Below are 10678 nucleotides of genomic sequence, written 5' to 3'. Positions count from 1 at the left end.
AGTTCACGTATTGCTGAAGCCTGTCTTGGAGAATTTTAAGCATCACTTTACTAGTGTGTGAGATGAGTGCAATTATGCAGTAGTTTGAGCATTCTTTGGCATTGCCTTTCTTTGGGTTTGGAATGAAAATGGACCTTTTCCAGCCCTATGGACATTGCTGAGTTTTCCAAATTTCCAATAGTTGTGAGTTATTGACTGGGTCCCCTTGGTGTTCTGTGACTGATTGTAGTAAAGAATGAATTGCTTTTAATTATTTACTTTGAGTAGATGTTTCTTTGAGAGAGACTGTGTGGGGACTGGACCATGTGGATTCCCAGTTTCAATTGGGGACACACAACCTATGATCACAAACTGTGCTATTTGGTAGGAAGAAAAACTGCAGGGAACTCTAAGAGTGCAGGCAAGGGTCCCTGGTCTGGCCTGTGGGGTCAAGGAAGCTCTGTGAGGAAGTCATATTTGAGCTGAATCTGAAAGTTGAGTTCTGGCATCCTGGGTGATAAGTATGGGGGTTGAGGGGGAGGTTTACTCCAGTAGAGGCAACAATGTGTGCAAAGGCAGTGAGGACAGGGTAGAGCGGGGCTTTGAAAAATTGCAAGATGATGCAGAGCCAGAGCACTGATGGTGAGGGGGAGGCTAGCGCCAGAGAGGGGTAAGTAGACATGTTAGAACTTGGCAACAATCCCTGAAGCAAGATGGGCTTCCCAGGCGGCATAGTGGTAAAGAATCCACCAGCCAATGTAGGAGATGTCAGAGACATGGGTTCAATCCTTGGATCAGGAAGATCCCCTGGAGTAGGAAGTGGCAACCCACTCCAGTATTTTTGCCTGGGAAATCCAAAGGACAGAGGAGCCTGGTGAGATACAGTCTATGGAGTCACAAAAAGTCAGACACAACTGAGCACTCACACCTTCCTTCATGCCTTCACATCTGAAGAAACGGTGAAAGAGAGCCAGGTTTGAAAGGTTCATTTAGATTTATGACAAGCCCAGACAGCAATTAAAAAGCAGACATCATTTTGCCAACAAAGGTCTGTCTAGTTAAAGCTATGGTTTTAAGTCCCTTGTACTGCAAGGAGATCAAACCAGTCAATCCTAAAGGAAATCAACCCTGAAATTTCATTGGAAGGACTGATGCTGAAATTGAAGCTCCAATACTCTTTCCACCTGATGCAAAGAGCCAACTTACTGGAAAAGAGTCTGATGCTGGGAAAGATTGAGGGCAGGAGGAGAAAGGGACAACAGAGGATCAAACAGTTGGATGTCATCACTGACTCAATGGGCATGAATTTGAGCAAAGTCCAGGAGATAGTGAGGAGCAGGGAAGCCTGGTGTGCTGCAGCACTTGGGGCCACAAAGAGTCAGACACAGCTTAGTCACTGAACAACAATCTTTCATAGATAAGTGTGGTCCTTTCCTCCAGGTATAGGAAAGGTACCTCTCACGTGAGAGTCTTACGATCTACTTTGGGGAAAAATCAGAAAATCCTTCCTGCACCAGCCATTTCTCAAATTCCTTAGCTTTTTTGGGAATATTGAAACTCATCGATAAGAATGTGGACTCAAGAGCCAGGCTGGCTGGATTTGAATCCAGTTTCATCTCTTTCATTAGTTACATTCTTTTGGGAAAGTGATGACCTCTTTGTGCCTCACTTTTTCTCATCTGTAAAGTAGGATTAATACCGCTTATCATATACAGGGTTGTGTGAGGATCAAATGAGTTAACATATGAATATGTGTTATTATTGTTACCAGATGACTTTTGAGATGGACATTCAGGTATGAGTAAGATTCTGTGGTGGGGGAGGCATGTGAGTGGTGGAAGCAGTATTTAAAAAGGATGTAGATGGGAAAGTGGCTGGTGCTTAGAAAGCTAAAAGTTTTCCAGTTTGGTGGGGCGGAGGGTACATGACAGGGATAAGAGACACAGAAGCTAGAATATTTGGAGACTATCATATAAGATGCCCAGCTGATGAATGTCTTCCTAAGGAGAATACAGAATTTCTGAAGGTTTTTGAGCAGGGATATAATAAGACTAGTGTTCTATTTGGGGGAAAAGTCATCTGGCAGTCACTGGTATAAATTGTCACTGAGAAACCTTCTTGCTGAAAATTTTTTTCTTAAGGAGATTCTCATACTGGTAAGCAAGTACACTGACCAGCTGACAAAATATGCCTGTTTATTTGGCAGTCATATTTCTCAGGGTAAATTAATATAATCTATGGTTCATAAATCAGTTCACTCAATGTATTCATCTATTGACCTGCTTATTACTTTAAAATGCATTTCCTTCAAGATGGATCTAAGAACACTTATAAACATGTGCAATACAGCAGTAAATAAATCAGAAATGAACATCAAAAACTATATAGGGGAAATAGAAAGGCAATTATCTACGATCAGGATCTAGAATAAAATGGTAAATTCAACTGATCATTACATTAGCTCTAGCTTCCTAAAAGCCCAGGCATAAAGGGAATCTGAATTGTGCAGTTCTTAAGGCCTAATAAAAGAAATTTTATTAGGTTTTTAGGTAAGTCGAGCCTTTTCTTCCTGGAGTCTAATAGAAAATTCACATATCTTTTGAGTGAAGAGCAGGTTTTAAATGATTAAAAAGCAGACTTCATATAGTCATTCTAATAACTTCTTGGCATGAACAATCCCTCACAGCCTTATAATTCCTCTGAATTGCTGGAGAATATTTTCTGAATTTATACACTCAAAGACTTGACAAGAAGCATCATGGGTGTTTGTCATACACAGAAAGATGCTCAAAGTAGAGTAGCAATGGGAAGGATATGTTTTATATTTCACAAAAGACGAAGTCCAGAAAGTATTTTCACCACAGAAATATTCTGACTAGATTTCCATTTTTATAGAAAAGTAGGTTATTTCAACTTAATTTTAAAATATGAGCTATTTTACAAGGTTAAAAGACAGCATTCAGAATGGGAGAAAATAATAGCAAATGAAACAACTGACAAAGAATTAATCTCCAAAATATACAAGCAGCTCCTGCAGCTCAATACCAGAAAAATGAACAACCCAATCAAAAAGTGGGCCAGAACTAAACTGATATTTCTCCAAAGAAGATACAGATGGCTAATAAACACATGAAAAGATGCTCAACATCACTCATTATCAGAGAAATGCAAATCAAAACCACAACGAGATACCACCTCACAGTGGTCAGAATGGCTGCCATCAAAATGTCTACAAACAATAAATGCTGGAGAGGGTGTGGAGGAAGGGGAACCCTTTTACACTGTTGGTGGGAATGCAAACTAGTATAGCTACTATGGAAAATAGTGTGGAGATTCCTTAAAAAACTGGAAATAGAATTACCATACAACCCAGCAATTCCACTACTGGGCATACACATTGAGGAAACCAGAATTGAAAAAGACACGTGTACCCCAATGTTCATCACAGCACTGTTTACAATAGCCAGGATATGGAAGCAACCTAGATGTCCATCAGCAGATGAATGGATAAGGAAGTTGTGGTACATATACACAATGGGGTATTCAGTTCAGTTCAGTCACTCAGTCGTGTCCGACTCTTTGCGACCCCATGAATCGCAGCACGACAGGCCTCCCTGTCCATAACCAACTCCCGGAGTTCACTCAGACTCATGTCCATCAAGTTGGTGATGCCATCCAGCCATCTCATCCTCTGTCGTCCCCTTTTCCTCCTGCCCCCAATCCCTCCCAGCATCAGGGTCTTTTTCAATGAGTCAACTCTTCGCATGAGATGGCGAAAGTACTGGAGTTTCAGCTTTAGCATCATTCCTTCCAAAGAACACCCAGGGCTGATCTCCTTCAGAATGGACTGGTTGGATCTCCTTGCAGTCCAAGGGACTCTCAAGAGTCTTCTCCCAACACCACAGTTCAAAAGCATCAATTCTTCGGCACTCAGCTTTCTTCACAGTCCAACTATCATATCCATACATGACAACTGGGAAAACCATAGCCTTAACTAGACGGACCTTTGTTGGCAAAGTAATGTCTCTGCTTTTGAATATGCTATCTAGGTTGGTCATAACTTTCCTTCCAAGGAGTAAGCGTCTTTTAATTTCATGGCTGCAATCACCATCTGCAGTGATTTTGGAGCCCCCCAAAATAAATCTGACACTGTTTCCACTGTTTCTCCATCTATTCCCCATGAAGTGATGGGACTGGATGCCATGATCTTTGTTTTCTGAATGCTGAGCTTTAAGCCAACTTTTTCACTCTCCTCTTTCACTTTCATCAAGAGGCTTTTTAGTTCCTCTTCACTTTCTGCCATAAGGGTGGTGTCATATGCATATCTGAGGTTATTGATATTTCTCCTGGCAATCTTGATTCCAGCTTGTGTTTCTTCCAGTCCAGCATTTCTCATGATGTACTCTGCATATAAGTTAACTAAGCAGGGTGACAATATACAGCCTTGACGAACTCCTTTTCCTATTTGGAACCAGTCCGTTGTTCCATGTCCAGTTCTAACTGTTGCTTCCTGACCTGCATACAGATTTCTCAAGAGGCAGGTCAGGTGGTCTGATATTCCCATCTCTTTCAGAATTTTCCACAGTTTATTGTGATCCACACAGTCAAAGGCTTTAGGTCAGCTATAAAAAAGAATGGATTTGAGTTATTTCTAATGAGGTGGATGAATCTGGATCCTATTACACAGAGTGAAGTAAGCCAGAAAGAGAAACACCAGTACAGTATATTAATGCATATATATGGAATTTAGAAAGATGATAACAACAACCCTATATGCAAGACAGGAAAAGAGACACAGATGTAAAGAACAGACTCTGTGGGAGAAGGCAAGGGTGGGACAATCTGAGAGAATAGCATTGAAACATGTATATTATCATATGTAAAATAGATGACCGGTACAAGTTTGATGCATGAAACAGGGCACTTAAAGCTGGTACTCTTGGACAATCCAGAGGGATGGGGTGGGGAGGGAGGTGGAAGGGGGATTCAAGATGTTGGGACACATGTGCACGCATGGTTGATTCATGTGGATGTACAGCAAAAACCACAATATTGTAAAGTGATTAGCCTCCAATTAAAATGAATACATTTTAAAAATACGAGCTATTTTAAAATATAGAAAAGTACAGAAACTAATAATGAATATCCATATTTCTGCTACCAATATCTAGCAAGTATTTCTATATTTTCATATTTGAATTTTTTAAGAAATAAAACTTTAGAGAGAATTAAAGTCTCTTTTTTATTCCTTCTGAACCCAGTTGGCTCCTATCTTCCTAGAGTCAACCAGTATCATGAAGTTGGTGTGTATCCTTTCCATCTGCATCTTTCTAGTTTCACTACAGAGGTATGTACAATGAACAATATATGATATTGATTGGTATCAAACTGTAGGAATTATTCTGCAACATTTTCATCCATTATTATGTGTTTGAAATTTAGTTATCAACTTCTAAATACAGATGTAGTCCATTCATTATTCTACCATGGCAGGGAAAAATATGTATATAATCTTGATTCCCACATATGAGCTGCTTCCAATTATTTATTATTATAAATAATGCTGCACTGAACATCCTTATACATGTCTCCTTGAGCACCCTTGCAAGTTTCTCTTGGCAGTATACTTAGAAATGGAATTGCTAGACCATGAGTTATAAATGTCTTTATTAGATAGTGTCAACTTGCTCTCTGAATTGACTGAACTGATTGATATCACCACCAGCAGAATATAAGAATTCCTAATACATGGTATTGCCATACATTTTTTCCTAATAAATATGATGTGTGAAATAGTAGCTCACTGTTTTGATTTCCAGAATTACTGGTAAAGAATTTTATCTTTTCAAATGCTTTTTGGCCATTCAGGTATGCTTTTCTGTGAGCTGGCTTAACAAATCCTTCACCCATTTTCACAACTGGTCATTTCTTTCCCCTACTGATTTGCATGAGCACCATATGTGGTCTTCTTATAATCTACATTTGGATTATATAAGTTTTAAATATATTCTGTCTGTGACTTATTTTCAAAAAAGATCCATATTTCCTATCTTTTATTAGATAAACATAATCCTCCTTTTGTTAGTTTCATAACTTGAGAGAATAACTAAAGTTCAGGATGACCCATTAAATGGGGCAAAGGAAATAAACCTGCCTTCAGGACCAGCTACTCACAGCAGCCTCGGAGAGAGGCCTAGTGGGCTAGAGCACCCGGGGATCTAAAGATCCTTCTCACCAGCCTGAAAAGAAACTGCTGAAAAATACACCCTCGGACATTGAAGAAAACCTGAAACCGTTTTTCCAAATTGTATTATGACCTAGAGAACATGGGGAAAAAAGTTGTTTTTTGAAAGTCTGTGGCCCAGATTAGAAGGACACAAGCTTCATTTTCCAGCAAGCTTACACTTGCGTGTGTTCCTGTGTGCTAAGTCACTTCAGTCATGTTCGACTCTCACCTTTCCTCAATAACAGGATGTGCCATAGAGAAGGTGTGTTTACATTCACCTGTGACAGTGCCCTGGCTCGGTTTCACTTCCTCTGACTAATATCCCTGAACTCACTCTTCTAAAACACTTTCCATCTCTTTCCAACAATTATCAGTTAGATATCTTGACAGGGAAAAAAAAAGACCTAAATAATAAAAATGACAAAATTCCCAGGGACAGATTTAGCAAGAAACACCCAGATGTACTTTACTGAGGCATATAAAAGATTTTATTTACTAGAGAGTAATACTGTGTTTCTGTATGAGGACAGTCATTATTAAAAAAACATCAGGCAACCCCAAATTAGTTAACACCAAAACACCAGTTAACCTCAAAAGAGTTCCAAAGAATAGCAAGGAGAGATAAGAAAGCCTTCCTCAGTGAACAGTGCAAAGAAATAGAGGAAAACAATAGAATGGGAAAGACTAGAGATATCGTCAAGAAAATGAGAGATACCAAGGGAACATTTCATGCAAAGATGGGCACAATAAAGGACAGAAATGGTATGGACCTAATAGAGAAGATATTAAGAAGAGGTGACAAGAATACACAGAAGAACTATATAAAACAGATCTTCATGCCCTAGATAACCACAATGGTATGATCACTCACCTAGAGCCAGACATCCTGGAATGTGAAGACAAGTGGGCCTTAGGAAGCATCACTACCAACAAAGCCAGTGGAGGTGATGGGATCCCAGTTGAGCTATTTCAAATTCTAAAAGATGATGTTGTGAAAGTGCTGCACTGAATATGCCAGCAAATTTGGAAAACTCAGCAGTGGCACAGGACTGGAAAAGGTCAGTTTTCATTCCAATCCCAAAGAAAGGCAATGCCAAGAATGCTCAAACTACCACACAACTGCACTCATCTCACGTGCTTGCAAAGTAATGCTCAAAATTCTCCAAGCCAGGCTTTAACAGTACCTGAACTGTGAACTTCCAGATGTTCAAGTTGGATTTACAAAAGTAGAAAAGACAGAGGAACCAGATATCAAATTGCCAACATCCCTTCAGTTCAGTTTAGTCGCTCAGTTGTGTCCGACTCTCTGTGACCCCATGAATCACAGTACTCCAGGCCTCCCTGTCCATCACCAACTCCCGGAGTCTACCCAAACTCATGTCCATCGAGTCGGTGATGCCATCCAGCCATCTCATCCTCTGTCTTCCCCTTCTCCTACTGCCCCCAATCCCTCCCAGCTTCAGGGTCTTTTCAAATGAGTCAACTCTTCGCATGAGGTGGCCAAAGTATTGGAGTTTCAGCTTCAGCATCAGTCCTTCCAATGAACACCCAGGATTGATCTCCTTTAGGATGGACTGGTTGGATCTTCTTGCAGTCCAAGGGCCTCTCAAGAGTCTTATCCAACACCACAGTTCAAAAGCATCAATTCTTCAGCACTCAGCCTTCTTCACAGTCCAACTCTCACATCCATACATGACATCCAACATCCCTTGGATCATCAAAAAAGCAAGATGACACCACCTTTATGGCAGAAAGCAAAGAAGAACTAGAGTCTCTTGATGAAAGTGAAAGAGGAGAGTGAAAAAGTTGGCTTAAAACTCAACATTCAGAAAACTAATCATGGCATCTGGTCCCATCACTTCATGGCAAATAGATGGGGAAACAATGGAAACACTGATAGACTTTATTGTGGGGGGCTCCAAAACCATTGCAGATGGTGACTGCAGCCATGAAATTATGATGCTTGCTCCTTGGAAGAAAAGCTCTGACCAACCTAGACAGCATATTAAGAAGCAGAGACAGCTGAGCCTCAGTTCTCCGACCATGCCCACTGGAGCCTGTTTGCACTGACTGACCAGAGTCTGCGAATTCAATGCTCTGAGCCATCTGGACCGCCCCGATCCTAGCTTTCTATCCTTTGAAAACACTAAGAATAATGCCCCTGCATCAGTTTTTACTGGAGCCAATCACCTATCGTGCCTGGAACAGGGATCATACCCAGATTGCACTTAGCCCCAATGATTAGTCCACATCTCTAAGAAGAATGGGGGCCAGTGGGTGAAAGCTCATGAACTCAAGGAACACAACAGACACATCACAGGTATTGACTGGGCCCCTAAGAGTGACCCCATCGTCATTTGCGGGGCCAACCGAAACACCTACGTCTGGAGTCAGAAGGATGGTGTCTCACAGCCAACCCTGGTGATCCTGAGAATTAACCGGGCGGCCCCTTTACTCAAGTGGTCCCCGCTAGAGAACAAATTTGCTGTGGGCAGCGGAGCACAACTCATCTTCATTTATTACTTTGAGTCTGAAAATGCCTGGTGGATGAGCAAGCACATTAAAAAGCCCACGGTCCTCAGCTTGGATTGGCATCCCAACAACGTCTTGCTGGCAGCGGGATCCTGTGACTTCAAATGCAGAGTGTTTTCTGCCTACATTAAAGAAGTGGATGAGAAGCCAGCCAGCGTGCTCTGGGGCAGCAAGATGCCTTTCGGTCAGCTGATGTCAGCGTTCGGTGGCAGTGGCACCGGCGGCTGGGTGCAGAGGGTCAGCTTCTCAGCAAGCGGCAGCCACCTGGCCTGAGTCAGCCATGACAACACCATGTCTGTTGCTGACGCCTCAAAAAGTGTGCAGGTCTCAACTCTGAAGACGGAGTTCCTGCCCCTCCTGAGTGTGTCTTTCATCTCAGAGAACAGAGTCGTGGCTGCTGGCCATGATTGCTGTCCCATGCTTAACTACGATGATCGCAGCTGCTTGACCTTCATCTACAAGCTGGACATTCCCAAACAGAGCATCCAGCGCAACGTGTCTGCCATGAAGCGCTTCCGCAATATGGACAGGCGGGCCACGACGGAGGACTGCACCGCGGCCCTGGAGACGCTGCACCAGAAGAGCATTACTCAAGTGTCTACTTATGAGGTAGACAAGCAAGACTGTCGCAAACTTTGCACTACCGGCAACGACGGAGCCATGACCATTTGGGATTTTAAGACCTTAGAGTCTTCCATCCGGAGTCTTTGAATAGTGTGAAGCTGAACGAGCCTCCAGACCCAGCATGAGGACGGACAGGCTGTGGCGGAGAAGCTCCGCCATTTGCATGGGAGGGGAGCCGGCTGCCAGGAAACACTGAAGAAGCACATGGTGTAAACCTCGCTGTGTGCGTTTTTTTTTTAAATATAATTGGTGAAAGTGTTGGTTTTTTAAAACCAACAGTGATTTTGGTTTTGTTTTAGGGGTTGTTTTGTTTTGCAATTTCATTCCATTCTGGATCAAAGCTTCTCTTTAAGTAGTTTATTATAGAACATTGTCAACACTAACTTAAAGGAAGGGGTGGGGAGGTATGTAAATTGTCTGCTAATAATATTAAATAAAAACACTGAATAAGTAAAAAAAAAAAAAAAAAAGCAGAGACATTCAGTTCAGTTCAGTCACTTAGTCGTGTCCGACTCCTTGCGACCCCGTGAATCGAAGCACGCCAGGCCTCCCTGTCCATCACCAACTCCTCGAGTTCACCCAGACTGACGTCCATCACGTCAGTGATGCCATCCAGCCATCTCATCCTCTGTAGGCCCCTTCTCCTCCTGCCCCCAATCCCTCCCAGCATCAGAGTCTTTTCCAATGAGTCAACTCTTCACATGAGGTGGCCAAAGTACTGGAGTTTCAGCTTTAGCATCATTCCTTCCAAAGAAATCCCAGGGCTCATCTCCTTCAGAATGGACTGGTTGGATCTCCTTGCAGTCCAAGGGACTCTCAAGAGTCTTCTCCAACACCACAGTTCAAAAGCATCAATTCTTCGGCACTCAGCCTTCTTCACAGTCCAACTCTCACATCCATACATGACCACAGGAAAAACCATAGCCTTGACTAGACGGACCTTTGTTGGCAAAGTAATGTCTCTGCTTTTGAATATGCTATCTAGGTTGGTCATAACTTTCCTTCCAAGGAGTAAGCGTCTTTTAATTTCATGGCTGCAGTCACCATCTTCAGTGATTTTGGAGCCCAAAAAAGTAAAGTCTGACACTGTTCCCATTGTTTCCCCATCTATTTCCCATGAAGTGATGGGACCAGATGCCATGATCTTTGTTTTCTGAATGTTGAGCTTTAAGCCAACTTTTTCACTCTCCACTTTCACTTTCATCAAGAGGCTTTTGAGTTCCTCTTCACTTTCTGCCATAAGGGTGGTATCATCTGCATATCTGAGGTTATTGATATTTCTCCTGGCAATCTTGATTCCAGCTTGTGCTTCTTCCA

At 42.1% G+C, this 10678-nt stretch overlaps 1 pseudogene; it reads left to right on the top strand.

Moving 5' to 3' along the window:
* The first annotated feature begins 8360 nt into the window (after nucleotides 1-8360).
* On the top strand, nucleotides 8361-9457 carry LOC109560126 (actin-related protein 2/3 complex subunit 1A pseudogene; annotated as a pseudogene).
* The last annotated feature ends 1221 nt before the right edge of the window (nucleotides 9458-10678 follow it).

Source organism: Bos indicus, chromosome 6, assembly GCF_029378745.1.
Source record: "Bos indicus isolate NIAB-ARS_2022 breed Sahiwal x Tharparkar chromosome 6, NIAB-ARS_B.indTharparkar_mat_pri_1.0, whole genome shotgun sequence".
In the NCBI taxonomy this organism is placed as follows: Eukaryota; Metazoa; Chordata; class Mammalia; order Artiodactyla; family Bovidae; genus Bos; species Bos indicus.
The sequence above is the reverse complement of the archived record's forward strand: the minus strand, read 5'-3'. Positions and strand labels throughout refer to the sequence as shown.